This window comes from Acyrthosiphon pisum, chromosome A1 (assembly GCF_005508785.2).
Source record: "Acyrthosiphon pisum isolate AL4f chromosome A1, pea_aphid_22Mar2018_4r6ur, whole genome shotgun sequence".
NCBI classification, from domain to species: domain Eukaryota; kingdom Metazoa; phylum Arthropoda; class Insecta; order Hemiptera; family Aphididae; genus Acyrthosiphon; species Acyrthosiphon pisum.
In genome coordinates this window covers 144,600,620-144,617,053 of record NC_042494.1, presented here as the reverse complement: position 1 = coordinate 144,617,053, position 16,434 = coordinate 144,600,620, and the positions used below count along the sequence as shown (strand labels likewise).

General features: G+C 29.1%; 1 protein-coding gene across 1 annotated transcript in view; it reads left to right on the top strand.

The window, feature by feature from the left end:
• Nucleotides 1-418: 418 nt before the first annotated feature.
• Nucleotides 419-16,434, top strand: part of LOC100162565 (homeobox protein abdominal-A homolog) — an 84,275-nt gene continuing 68,259 nt past the window's right edge. The window contains exon 1 of the mRNA XM_001943736.5: nt 419-1,201. The gene's annotated coding sequence lies outside the window, so the exon portion shown is untranslated. The remainder of the gene's footprint in view (nt 1,202-16,434) is intronic.

Sequence of the window (16,434 nt, the reverse complement as noted above, 5' to 3'; positions counted from 1 at the left end):
ATTTATTTAATAATATTCAATGTAAGTTTGTGTATAATAGTCAATAGATAGGACCGTGTGTAAGGAGTGAATTTTTAATTTTGTTTTTCGGAAAAAATTGTTAACTCGTCGTCGGCGAAACCAGCGACCGCAGCGCAGTTCCTTGGAAATATTAATAATTGTAATAATAATAATAATAATAATTGTAATAATAATAATAATAATAATAGTAATATTAATAATAATAATAATAATAATAATAATAATATTAATATTAATAATAATAATAACAATTGCTGCCGCGGCGCGCGCGCGACCACCGCGGGAGCGACGACGTCATTGGCCGGCGGCCATCTTGGACCGCGGGCGCCCGGTTCGGGCGGCAGCCAGCCGGCCGCGGACGCGCCCGTTTTCAACGATAATAATAATATCTTCATTAGAACGACCCCGGCCACCGGCAGGCAGTCCGACGACTACGGCGACCGCACAACCCTATGAATATAACAAATCGCGCGCGCACGCATCGTTTTCGAATTTCAAACAGCTCTATTTCCGGGGTCCCGTGGATTAATCGAAATTCTAAATTTCATCTTGCCATCGCGGGACATTCGACTCCGTCCGTCACATCTCGTACCTATACGCACCGAGTACGATGATCCACATAATATTATAATATTAACATTATACGCCCGCACTCGGTACTATAATAATATACCGGTAGTTACCGGGTATATATCGTACGATACGGCTTATACCTTATAGTTCGTGGTAATACGCCTATAATATAGGTACCTAACGTCCGAAAAGTTTTTAGCACATCACGCAAGCACGCGTGCACGCGAACACCCGCACAAACATGGATATATTTATGTAGATACTTACAGTAAATACATATATTATATACCTACAAGTGCACACACCTATTATACCGGATACCGGGTCACGTACGGTCGTCGTTTCGTCACTCGGCACGCGTAGGTTACGCGCACGTGATCGCCGCACGTTCTCCGACCCGCACCGGCGGTTATGCGCGGAATACGCCCGGGATAATATAATATAGGTGTATTAATTATTCGTAAAGGTATAAACCTTATACCTGAACCTAAACACTACCCGTAGTGTCACACTGCATATAGACCGCTGTAGTTTTTGCAATATTGTTCATCCGCAGTAACTTTGTACATACCAAACTACACACCGCTCGTCATTATGTCGTCGTCACGTAAGTCTTTATTTTGTTTTATTATAATTATTGTTAATACCTATCATCTATATTCTTAGGGTATGTTGGGTATATTTATGATTATACCTACAATTATGACCAATGCCGTTTAATATGTATTTACGCCTGTAACAATCACATATAATTATAGGTATATATTTCGATTTATATATACATATATGATATGTGTTGGATAACCCTCCTGTAAATTTTACACTATTATTTGCAAAACTCGTACGTAAAATATCTTATTAGTTATAAGTATTAGTCAGTTTTCTATATTTTTCTCGACTAAAGATAATAATTTTATTTTAATTTTATAAAACATTCAACTTTTTCTTATTTTAAAAAATAATGAAAGATGCCCTAAAAGTTTGCTTGAAAAAAAAATGAAAAACTAATTTAAATACAATTGTAAGGTATAAATTGCAGGTCATTCAAATAAATTAAAGTTAAAACATAAATATTAAATTGTTTACATATTGTTAAGATATAGCACATCCTACTAATATTATAAATGCGAAAGTTTGTAAGTATGTTTGTTACTCTTTCACGTAAAAACTACTGCATGGATTTTAATGAAACTTTATAATAATAGGCATCAGAATAACATAGAAGCTACAATTTATAAAGATATATTATGTGAATTTTTTAATTTTAATTTGTATACCTATAACTTTTTTAGTAAGAAATAGTTGCTACAGGCTGAAAATAAATAGCATTTAAACAATAAATAATAATGAATGATTGTGTGTAAATTAGATCTCTGGGAAGAAGGCAGGCTAATTTAAAAATGGTTAATTTCGGTTTTTTTTCATCGGATTTTAGTACGGGTAGGTTATAGGTTAGGATTTTGTATTAATTGATTATATTAATCCACCGAAGGTGGAATACGACAAACTTGGTATAACTTTGATACTTTATAGTTAAATCATACACTTAGATACATACAAACAGCACGGGGTCCACGATCTACCGCAGGTATATTGCCTACCTGATAATATAGTGCTGCGAATCATAATTTTAATTCCGATTTCCGGGCGGCGGAAAAGTTAAGATAAAATTTGAACACCATACACCGAATATATTAAGTAACAAATTGAATAAAGTTTGAATCATATAGAGTTGGAACACTTAACGGACAACGAAGTGCACGGGATCAGCTACTTCGTACTTAGGTAAATATAAAATATAACATGTATTATTTTAAAAAATATACAAACTTAAAATTATATGGTGCGTTCTCTCATAAGTATACTTACTTGTACGATTTAAAAGTTAAGTATTATATACCTACCTTAAGTGGCGGATCTATAATTTTTTTTTTGGGGGGTGGGGCATTGTCTTTTTATAAGTTTTAGGACACAAATTTATTTAAAAACAGCACAATTTATTAACCTATAGATGCTAGGCTGATGGGGGTGGATGGGACCCTTCCCCCCTTAAATCTTCCACTACCTATATAGATTATTTATAATTCTAGTTTTATAATTTTCTGTGATTTAAATAATTTTTAAATAACTATTTAATAATAGTAAATTTAATATTCTATTATTTCTGTGTTATATGAAATTAAGTAGGTAGGTACCTATAAATTATATCGTAGTGAATCCCCATAAATTGTATTACATATTTAATGTTTATACCTATTATACTATATCTAGGCCAATATGGTAATATAGCGAAAGTAATGATATAGTGAAGTAAAAATAGCGTTAGTGCCTAATAAGTAAACAGTAAAAACAATAAAATCCAATTAAAAAAAGTACATTTAATTTTCATATAAAAAATATAATTATTTATACATAATATCATAGTACCAGAAAATAATACAATAACTATTATAACTAGAGTCGCTATTATTACCTTTTTTTAAGTATTACGTTTGATTTTGTGCTGTACAAGTTACATATTTTTTACAAAATTAAAAATATTACATTTTTGTTTTGTCGCAGTATTCTAAAATATGAATTTCTATTTTATAACTAGTTTTACAATAGTAAATGCGTCTAACAATTTATTTAGGACATAGGTACCTGGTACCAACTATCTGACCTATAAATACTATAATTTATTGACTAGAATACGAGTATATACTATAGTATACTTTAGTTACTTGGAATTTATTATAACAAGCATAATATTTTTAGAGTACCTATTTATAGACTAGGTTAGGCATACCTACATATATAAACAAATTCTTAGAATTAATTTATTAAGACTCCAATTAGTGAATTATAGCTTTTTTTTTAAATAATTACGTAGGTACCTACTATATATACGGACTAATCAAAACAATATTCTAATAATTTGAATTAATTTAATACAATTAAATTTAAAAATAAAATAATTTTGTCAAATTATTCAAGTAAATACAAACAAATTATTTAATAAATATGTAGGTAACCTACCTAATACAATAATATATAGTTGCGTTATTTTATAATATAGGTATAGCCATACAGGGATTTCTAGCTTATATACACAAATCTGACTCTTATCGTAAAACAACAATTATTTCAAAAACTATATTTGCGTTTTTAAAATTAATATATTTTAAAATTATTTGAATTTTTAGGTCATTATTATAAGTAAAAAATTATAATTTTTAATTATTACTGTTTTGAAAGACAACACAAATTTTAATTTCATATCCCGAAGCAGTGGCGTCATTCCTATACTCATAACTCCATGTATATCTACACGGCTACACTACATACCCTACCAATATATTAATTTAATTTTTAATTTGCAGCGTTAAAATGAACTTGAAATGTCTATTCGATATCTTATTTGTTTATTAGTATCTAGCTATATAAACAGATGATAGTAATATTTTATAAAAAAAAATTAGTGTGTATGTATTATAATGATTATTATATAATATGTGAATGCCTGCTACATTAATTTATCTATATAATGATTTTTAATTTTAGTTAAATACAAACTACAGTGAGTTATACCGAGCCAGTATGGGGTATAAATATAGGTACCTAATAGACCTATACTTAGTATACGAACAAATACATCAATAATCTATTAAAAACGGTTGGGTTATCATCAAGTCTTAATATTTTTATGTAAATACATATTTTCCCTATTAATAAAAAAACAAAAAAAAAGTCTGCTTTTGGTACTCACCAATTGGAGCAGAATCTCCGTCATACGAACCGCGCACTTACGACAGCAGCGAACTGACTAGCGTGATCGTCGTGTATCCGACACAATATATTATATTATAAGATTATTGTGATCGTGCGAATTGGTTTTAGGTATATATACTTATATAGATACATATCGTTATACGACATACGTCCTTTTATACGCGTGACAAGAGAATATACGTTATACCTTTTTTTTCATTTCTACATACTTATACATTGTCCGTTTTCAAGGTCTGACGCAAGGGCGAGTATTTTTGTCACGGCACGAGCACCCCGGTCGTTGCGGGGGTCCTTTGGATGTTATATACGCATAAGCGCACGTGTACTTAACAATTTATATTATTTTATATATATATTGCGGACGCGCACTATATAAATAGGTACACGGAAGCCCATAGCTATAGCAGGGCTTCCTTAAACACTCTGCGTTGGAGGTCATATTATCATATTATTATACTTGTATATATATTTAATAGTGTGTGTGTGTGTGTGTGTGTACGCGTCCCACACCCCTTAAGGATCGTCCTTTATGGAGGCCATTTGTATAACACTGGCGGCCATAAAAACTGTGTTCACGCACGCCGTCGCTGTATACCATGCGTGTTGCAGGGGCAATCCTGCAGGATAGTCGTCTATATAGTTCAACACTCGCGTATATCAGTCTAACTACTTCCGACTGCAGTGCCGCAGTGGTAACAAGAAAAAAGTTACTGTTATTTACATAAAATACATAATATATTATATATACAAATAATATTCGAGTGCATCGCGCTGTGGAAGTACATACAGATTATATATACAAATAGATAGGTACTTATATATATACTTATACACAGGGGCGTCATTTCACATTTTTTTATGGAATGCAAAACCAATATTGAAAATCTAAAGTAATACCAGTCACTCGAGTCATTCAATGAATTTTTTTCAACACACTTTTAGTGTAAATGTAGATAATTTTATAGAAATTATAAAAAAACAAATAATAATAATTTTGTTAACAAAAATGTTTTTTAGTTTGTTTTAATACAATATTATATGGATCACCACAGCTATATATAAAGCTTCACTATAAAAATATCTATAAGCCAAATAATATATAATTTATAAGTAATGTATATTTAAATATAATTTAATAAATTACAATTTACAATAAAGGAAATCTTCTAGATTTTAATTTAGCGAAACTATCAACTGCTTCATTAAGATCTAGTGTATCAGCTTCTTCTTTTTCAGTTGCAATAACTATTAAATCACTTAACTTGTTATCTCCCATAGTTAAGCGCAAATAACTTTTCACTCATTTCAATGTCGAAAAAAAGCATTCATTGGAAACAGTTCTATAAGGCAATGTTAAAATTATTGTTATAGAAATATAAATAAACTATAGTTGTATTGGTGATCCACAAAATATTGTGACAAATAAAAAAAAAATACAAAATTATTGTTATTTGTTTTATACTATAATTTTATAAAAATATGATCTCCACAAAAAGTGTGTTAAAAAAAAATCATGGGATGCATTTGCATACCCTTGCATCCCACAAATGACGCCACTGCTTATACATACTTCTACAATATATATACGTACAGAAATCGTTATAATATCCATAAGATATTAAGATAATTCCGGTGAATAATAGGGAGCTTTAGGTATACTATTCGTGGTAGTTTTATACTTTAATGTTGAATTAGGTTTATATTTAATAATTGTAGTAATAATTATAATAGGCTACTCGTGGCGGAGTTACGTAACCGACGCACAAAATACAATAATAGGTAATATATACCTATACTAAGTTTCACATACTAAGTAACATTTATATTTATTTTATATGCAAATTTGTGATTTACCGGTGAATAGGCATTTATTCTTTATAATATCACTAATTCATCATCTATTTCACGATGATGCCTCTCATGACCAATATTATAGTTATCGAGCTTAAAAATTATAGGACTCCATATATTATACAAGTCAAGTTATTATATTATAAAAATACATATTGACAGTAAATATTTTTTATTATTTTTACGTCTTGATTGTCCCTTTTTTCACATTTCAAACAGGACAAAATTGGTGCGCACAAAATTATTTTCGATAGAAGAATAACTTTTGACGTAAACATAATGTCTTTTAGTTGGGATTTATCTAAAATGTATAAATCGCTTTTTTTACAGATAATATTTACTTATGAATAAATTAGCATAGTTTTAAACTTATTGTTTACTCGAGTAAATAAATAAATAAATAAATAAATAAATAAATAAATAAATACTCTGGATATTTTTATCAAGTATTTAGCTAATAACTATTATCTATATATGTAAAAATGGAGACAAAAATGTATAACAATTCGTCAATCGAGAACGGCTGGTCCGATTTGGCTCAACTTTTTTTTTAAGATTATCATAACTGCCAGGAGAAAATTTTTACGAAATAAAATTTTAGGAAAATCCACCGGAAAGGTAGGAAATCTCAAATCTGTATGTCAAAAATACAACAGTGGCGCAACAGTGCATTATACTATATTGGTTGCTATTTTTTAATCGGGCATGTTTGTTGATTTCATATAAATATATAATATAAAAATGAATCGCAGAATGTGTTGCTAAGCGCAATAATTCTACTGTACGTGTGTTGTGACTGAACTCCTCCTAAATGGTTAGACCGATTCGAATGCATTTTTTTGTATGCATTTGCGTTTATTCATCTAATTTTAGTACTGTTAGGTTAGATTAGGATTTTGTATTAATTGATTATATCAATCCACCATAGGTAGAATACGACAAACTTGGTATAACTTAGATACTTTAGAGTTAAATCATACACTAACGTACATACAGCACGGGGTCCGCGATCTACCACAGGTAGATTGCCTACCTGATAATGTACTGCTGCGAATCAGAATTTTTATTCCGGGCAACGGAAAAGTTAAAATTAATTTTGAAACCATACACCGAATATTAAATAACGAATTGAACAAAGTTTGAGTCACATATAGTTGGTACACTTAATGGGCAACGAAGTGCTCGGGTTCAGCTAGTATTATATATTTATAAAACTATAAACACTATTATCTATATATTATACAATAATGTATTAACTATAAACCTACCTATATTAATATTATTAAAATTATGAAAAATATAATAGAATCGTTTATAAATATGTAATTTATAAATATACTTTGTACAAAATGCAAAAAAAAAATTGTTCTGAGCATAAAATGAAAATTGTTGAATAAAAGTAGTATCTGTTGTATACCTACGTGTAGGTACCTAAAGACATTTATATGAAAAAAAAAGCGTGATAATAAAAATTTCAAAAACAATACCATACGTATTTTTACTTGCATGTGTATGAAAAAGTATAAAACCTATTAAATAATTTGACACTTTCGAGATGATCTTCATGATAGAATGATAGATATGATACAATTATACACAAAATAACGCTAGCTGGCCGATATTATTGTTGTACCAGCTCGCCAAACCAATATAATATATATGTATATTATACACATTAACATGTTCCTAAGTACTTTATTGAATATAAAACTCAAAATAATAAACATTTTTAATGTGTTTCTAAGTGTTTAATAAAAAAAATAAAAAACACTGGGTTATTTACCATCATTGTTTGTATATAAATATTAATAATAATAATACTATAACTGTTTAAAATCCACCGAATCAACCCGTTAACGAACCGTTTAAGAGATTTTTCTTTTGCTAGGTATTTATTAGTATTTGTATACTATTAATTATTAGTAATAAATAGACTAATGGGCAATAACTGCAGTAGGTACATCGTTTAATATTTATTATACCATTTCAAATACGCAATAAAACATGTAATATTTTTTAGTGTTCTTGTTTTGTAATATGTTTATGTATATATATTATATAGCTGGTGGTTAAACTTAATTATCATTATAGTCCATTCAAAAAATATAAATACTATTTTCGCACGGCCTTATCGAAAAAAGTGTGAAATATTTTGTAGCACAGAAAATGATTAGTTTTTGTATGACCGTCACATAAAAAAATATATAATTCGGCACAGCTTAGTATGTATACATACAGTTAAGTACCTTCGTAAAAATACGCGTTTGTGACCTATAAACGAATATTATATTGCGTTGATACAATATATTTTACAAAAAAAAAAACGAAATAAATTCAATATTTAGATATTTTCTGAGCAGTTTTCGTATGTTTAGCATTTATAAAAACGGTAGGTACTTATACTTTTACGAAATATGCGCGTTATAGAAGGTTGAGATAATTGGAGATTGTGAGAGAACAATAAAATGTGAATTAATCCTTTTATTTCATGAAGTGCGGTGGTTTTAATTAAAAAAGTAATGTTTTAGATAGTAATAATATATTGTTTAGGATATAGTTATAGACCACTAGCATAATATTATACAATCATCAGTTACCTATTTAATGTTCCATTAATCGTATGAATATAGATGATTGCACAAATCAAGGTGATCTAATTTTATTAAATAAATCCATACATCTTCATTATTTATTAATCAATATTCAATTTAGTATTATTTTGGTTGAGCGAATATATGGGTATAATGTGCCTATACCTATAATATTATTGTTTAATAACTTGAATTTATTTATTTATACAAAATGCGTCACTTTGAACTTTTAAGTCTTACATTTTTATATATTTAAATTTAACGCGTTCACCATGACACCACCGTATATAGCTATACATTTCTCTAAGGAAACCGTGTTTTTTTTATTATTCTCTACATTGCAGCAGTCCCAAGGAAATACATCACGTAGTGATTAAATATCAGTTTTATATTCCATTCTTCTCGTCAGTAACGATTATCCATCAAAAGCAATAGCTTGATTTTATATTATGTATAATATATTAAACTATGAACTAGGTATCGTAATAGCTATAGCTAATAATTGTAAACATATTGTATACAATTATTATTGTATACTTACTAACTAACTGCACCTACACCTACAACCTGTATATTATAATCAATTATCTACGTATATAAATGAGAAATTACGTGGATCCATAATGTAGCATAAAATATTATATTATCATCATATGTATTTATAATATCTCATCCAATATATCGTAATATATAAAATATAGGTAATAGGTAGTTCTGTATTATTGTAGTTGTTGTATACGTAGTAGTAGTAGTAGGATAAAAAAATTCCCGGAATTTCATTTTATTTTTTTATGTATACAATTTAAATATAAATCTACTTAATCTCCTTCAAAATATCGTCCTTCAGCACAGACACACTTACTCCAACGACTTTGTTACTGCAGGAAACATCTTTGGTATCCCTCTATTGGAATGGCCCTGATATTCACTGTCGCGTTAACTTTAACCGTGCCACTCGTCTTTTGCAGTTCAGCAATTTTTAACGGATAAGAACATTTTTACAATTCCACAACCTCCGTATTCGCCAGACATTGCTCCATGTGACTTCTGGCTGTTTCCAAATCTAAAACTTGGACTCAAAGGTAAACGTTTTGCGACGATTGAAGACATTAAAGTTAACGCGACGCATTAGTGGTACAACGTCAATTTGTTTTCTACCTGGGTAGATCGTTTTGGACTGGTACTCAATCTTGACAAATGTCACTTAATTACCTTCACTTATTACCTTCACTAATTTAAATCACATTCATCTACCAATAGAACATACTCCATTAATGGCTTTCCACTTAAACAAGTATTTCAAATTAAAGACCTCGGTATCCTTTATACGTCTTCTCTTTCATCTAACCAATATATTGATACCATAGTAGCACGTGCTCTTAAAGTTCTCGGATTTATTAAACGTAACACAAAACATTTCACATCAGTGAACTGTCTTCGTTCCCTCTACTTTACATTAGTACGATCAATTCTCGAATATGGAGTTGTGGTATGGCACCCATACCTTGCACAGCACCAGCATAAGCTAGAGCAGGTACAAAATCGATTCCTAAGCTACTTAGCATTTGTGAGTAAAACTGACGTAGTGACGTGTTTTGACTGCGTTCTCAGGCTGCTGTTATTCTGTTATTTGTACGCTATAGTTTTTGTTATAGAGTTCTTATACTTTATTACTGTTAATTTTTTTTTTATTTAATTGTTATTACCTACATAATATGTATTATTGTCAACTGCCGATTGGCGTAAAATATATATAAATAAAAATAAAATAAATTAAAGAACCTCGTGAATTCCACTATTCTGTAACCACTGTTTTTTCGGGGTCAGGTACTATAGCTACCTGTGGCTCTGCTAATCTACAATTTTATTTACGTAATCATAACGAATAGAAGTTAAAGAATTGGTTATGTTTTTTTTTTTTTAAATCATATTTGTATAAATAATTGTATGATATTATAATATGAATAATATTTAATCGTTAATAATTAAGGATAATTTTTTCTTAATAATTACAACAATCATAATAAAAACAATAAAAATAAAAATAAATAATTATAACAAATTTTGAATTTTAATAAATATGTATAATAATTTAATATATAACTAATTATAATTATTATTCAAATAGTAACAAATAATTATATACCTACTTACTTATTAGTTATTACTGCATTTTTAAATTAGATTTCAAAATAACCATATCTTCGAATATATTATTTGATAGCTTGTTGGACTATGGTAAATTTGTCATAAATGCATATGAAAATAATCATTTAACGAGAGCTGATGACAGCAATGGCGTAGTATAACGTAAAAATGTCTTTTATTCCCGAATACTGCTGATCACTTCAAATAGTATTGACAGGTCTTGAGACATAAGTTATTGAAAAATTGTAAGACCAAAATTCAAAATATAATAATTTATTATATTACAATTTATAATTAGGTATGTATACTAATATACCCGTATTTCTGCCTCTGATGTTCCAGAGTGTCAACTTTGTTGAGCGTTATTGTCAGTGCTAACTAATGGATCAAAGTTAAAAAAATCGTGAGATTCCTCATTTGGCTGCCATTCTGTTGATTCTGAATCTGTTGATTACATAATATCAATTTATTCTGCTGTATCAGCTAATCGGTTAGTAAAGAGTTAATAATCGCATGGAATTACAGCAGCCAGCAGGCATATGATCAAAGGTGAAACGCCGCCAGAACGATAATATAATATAATAATATAATACTCTTGTTAACATACATAAACAGCAATATTAATATTAAAAACTACACAGTAGATTATCGAAAATTCAGCAGTACAGGACGCACACTCGTATCTTAGCGTGGATAATCAAGTACTCGTTTGAGTGTATAAATGAATAAATAAAACTAATCACACTTTTCTTGCAAGGTTGGTTAAAGACTTAAAAATATAGATAACGATTTTTCGTCTGACTGATAGATAAATAAAACAATAAAGTTTATAATGTATTATATGTTTAATGTTCATTGATAATTTGAAATGTCGGTATTTTATTCGTCTAACTCTATAATAAGATGTCAAATGGATTGCGATTATAATACATCGGCTTATTCAAAATGCAATTTAAATTTAAAAAAACTATTACCTATTTTGTATTGTAAATTTACACGACATATCTACCTATATACCTATTCATTAGAGATAGAGAAAATGGAACTTCAATTAATATAGTACACTGTTAGAATATAGAAAAAAAATATATGTCTTAATCATAATATTAAAATGTTTATGTGGTTTAATTAACGATTATTTTTAATTTTACGTATTATTTATAATTTCCGTTCCAATTTAATACGCACGTATAAAATATCATAGTAGGAAGTCACCTACACTAAGGAAGACTGTACCTATAGTGTATAATACTATAATATAATAACTAATAAGGTATTCTGTTGTCTTAAAAACACATGCTAAAAACGTTGTTCAAATACGTGTATACGTATAGGTACATGTTCGTAACATAATATTACAATATTATATTATAATTCAAGTTGGTGTAATATGTATTATATAAATTTCGTCAGTCCTGCATCACAACGTAGTAGGCGTTCCAAATGTTCGTTGCACATGGGAACTTATATTATATTAGATTTATCTCAAAATGAAAAAAAAAAAATGTTTAAAAAATCTCTCGAGGGCGTGTTTATGTATTAACTCGATTGTATACCTATAGGTGTACGCACATAATAATATATGTGCCATGTACCAACGTATATAAAATATTGTATTCCAGTGGAGGGATAAAATACAGAAACGCCGCATGTAATGGGAAAACGAAAAGAATACGCTATATACCTATAGCAGGTACCTACATATATATCGTGGTTCTGATATATTATACGAAACCGGTCACGTCTATTGAGAGACCGCAAAGTGGAAACGAGCAGAACGAATGAAGAAAAAAACGTATAAAATAAAAACCAAAAAATAAAACATGGCGGTGCGCACACGGAATCTTAACAACCTGTCAACTTGTCAACTGATCGAAACAAAGAACACGAGTTTCCCCTTATCCGTGCATTATTTTTTCGTCTTTTTAACGACCGTATATGCACCACCATGCACGCGGTATGTGTTTTTTATATATTAATATATTATTATTATTATCGAACGGGTAACCGTAAATTATAATACACGCACGCAAATATACTTTTCGTGAGCATATGCTGACGGGCACGAGTCGAATTCATTTGCATATTATAATATAATATTCATACCTATAACCCATACCTAAACCCGTTTAATATATTAATATGAATATCGGTCGAATTCACGGTAGGTATTTACTACCATATATAATATGATAATAAATTATATTTTATAATAATTTAGGAGGCACCTGCGCAGTAATCGCTGAATAGTTGGAAAATCGCTTATAGTCTTATAACGATGTGTTCCTCTTCGGTTGCATACGGTATATATTGTTATAATATTTATATATTTATTATTAGATCCTACTCATCATAGGTCAAATACGCTCGCCCAACGGGATCAAATACTATATTATATTATTTGACATAATGCCACATGTACATGAAATATAATATATTTTACGTCGTAAAACGCATTTAAACTTATGCTCGCCCCGACGACAAATATATTTTACATTATATACCTAGGTGGTCATAAATCACTGACAGCTCACGAGGAATTTTTAATCGAGAAAATCGATTTCACGCATTATGTTATAAAATAATAAATACTATACGTCTATATAATAGGTATAATAGGAATACGACTGCATTTAGTCGTCTGTTTATCATACAAATGATAAGTTATTTTGTTTTGTTTTAGTTTTTGTTACGCACACCTTGCAAACAGAATTTCGAAAAATTATAAGTATAGGTACAATGTTTTTGAAATATTTTAGGAATATTGTATAAAAAATTATCGTACAGTTTTATAAAATGTTTCTGCAATATTTTTGGAATATTAAAATTTCCATAAGATATCTGCTCTTATTTACGTTTACTTGTACAATACAGAGGCACTCACACGACAACAAATAGTCTTGTATACATTTGAAATTCGAATGTTTACGTTACAAACTATACGCATTTTCCTGTATTTCAAAATAATTGTTTAAACTGCATTTCCAATTCTATATAATAATATTGTAAAAAACAAACAGGCCATCGATATTGATTGTTGTATAATATGTTTATTAGAAACTGTGTATATAATTTATAAAATGGTCGTTCTACATAGTACATAATGGTATATATTATACTGTTTTTTTATAGTATTATTTAAGATGCGTAAGTATGAGTATTGTATTTCATGAGTTATAACTTATAACTTTAATTTAACGACTTCGATTCTTTTATTACTTTATTGACGTATAAATCACGTTTTACTATTTCAAATTCTGTAAACCTTACAATGGCATAATATTCTATATATACCTACATAAGTTTTACAAATGGATTGTTTTTCGTTCACACACATTTCTATTATTACTTAAAAAATAATAATCTAAAATACCTACTTAATTTAAAAACTACCCTCTGTTTACTAATTTATTCGAAACGTATAGTTGATACGTAAAATAATAGATTTGCAATGCGATTTTTGTTTATTAGGTGGAAATACGTAAAGCCGCATTTACATGATATTATATTATATAATCGAGTTTGAATATCGAGTTATGTTGTAATGTATATTATTAATTTTATATAAAGAGTAAAGACCAGCCATATACGATCGCAACCAATATTATACTACTTCGGGAAGTATCCTTTAAGGTCTTGGAATTTATATGTATAGCCCATGGTCAATGAATAATGTGCACGAATAAATTGTGTAGAAATGTTTGAAAAAAATAATTTAAATAAGGATATTACGCTAACAAGTTACAAAAAATCACCTTACATCTTTTTAACGAACAATTGTTCTTAAAAAAAAATTAGACATTATTTTATTTTAAGTGTATATCTTTAAGTATACCTACCTTCGAATTTGTTTAATTATTCCGTGTTAAATTAAAATAGAATTGTTGAATTTTAATGTTAGGTAGTTAAAGTTAGTTATAGAACTAACATTAAATTTCAACAATTGTATTTTATGTTGACACGCAATAATCAAATAAATTTAAATAAAGCAAACATATCTAATAATTAAAATGAGTTATATAAAATTGAATTATTCATATTATGTTAAGATAGCTAATACCTAGTTATTTTTCAATAATTAATTAATTGAAATAATACTTTTCAATACATATTTATTTCAGTCGATATACATCTTATACCAATTAAATTATATTCCTGTACCAGCGATAGTATATTAGTAGTACTTATACCTACGTTCGCATTATGCAACATGCCATTAAAATTGTATGCATAATAACTTACATGTATATATATATATATACATATTAATATATTCCCTCTCAATAGTATGTACCAGCTATTGTACAAAATAAGTACTAGTAATATTAATTTTTAAACAGCAATAAATAAGCGCGTTATTACGGTGCATATAATATATAAAAGTGATAAATTTTTCAGCATAAATTATAACTGTGGTCAGGATATTTTATCAAAGCCAATTAAAATCTGCGAATCGAAACACGATATTGTTGATCTATGAAATAATTAACTAATCGTGAGTCCACATTTACCATTGATATCCTGTTTGTCTGCTTATACCCATTCGTAGTATTATGAACCTTTTGCGCAGTGCACAACTACTACACTGATGAATATATATAGACCTATATAATAATATTATAGGGGATGGACTAAGGCGTCGGTTGTGACGCGCGCCGTCGCCGCTTTGAATCTCGGTCATGAGCGGCACTTCTCTCCGAGCCTCTCCATATGTCTGGAGAGAGAGGTCACCATCCCCCAACCGAACATGGCAGAAACTTATAGGTGCCCTATATACGGGTGCCCAATATGAAACTCTGCTAAGCTAAAACACACTTGTTTACAAACACTTACTGTGGGGGAGGGCCCCACAGTTAAAAACCACCCAATGGCCTAAGTTGCCGTTGGTTAATTAATAAAAAAAAAAATTAAAAAAAAATATTATTATAACGTGTAAGTTTAGAACTATCTCGACCGTCTAAAATGTTAGCATTATTAATTTTGGTAGCGCATAAAATAATATTATCTATACAACATCATATACGCGTGTGTAACGCACTTCCACCACACGCCCTATATGAAATTCGCAACCCACGACACGCGTTTATTATTTGCCTTTGTAGGCTCATTATTTTTGAGCATCTAATATGAAATAACTTATGAGTATTAAATTTACTAGTTTTTTGATTCGGAGAATAAAATTATTTTACGACAATAATTGAAAATAAAATCGAAAAGGAGGTTAATTTTGTAATTTATCATTTTTGTTCATTAGTTTTTACTTACAACGTCTAGAATTTTAATAGCCCGCGAACATTTTCCAGAATATTAAAGTGGACCTTCAAAAATATTAGTTGGTGACCCCTATATATTATATTATATAATGTAATAGCTACTATTAAGACTTAAAACTTCTGGTGCGATTGACATTTTTTTGATTTCATAGGTATACTACATTTGCTCAATGGAATTTAATCGCGTGTTAAATTATTCCATATTA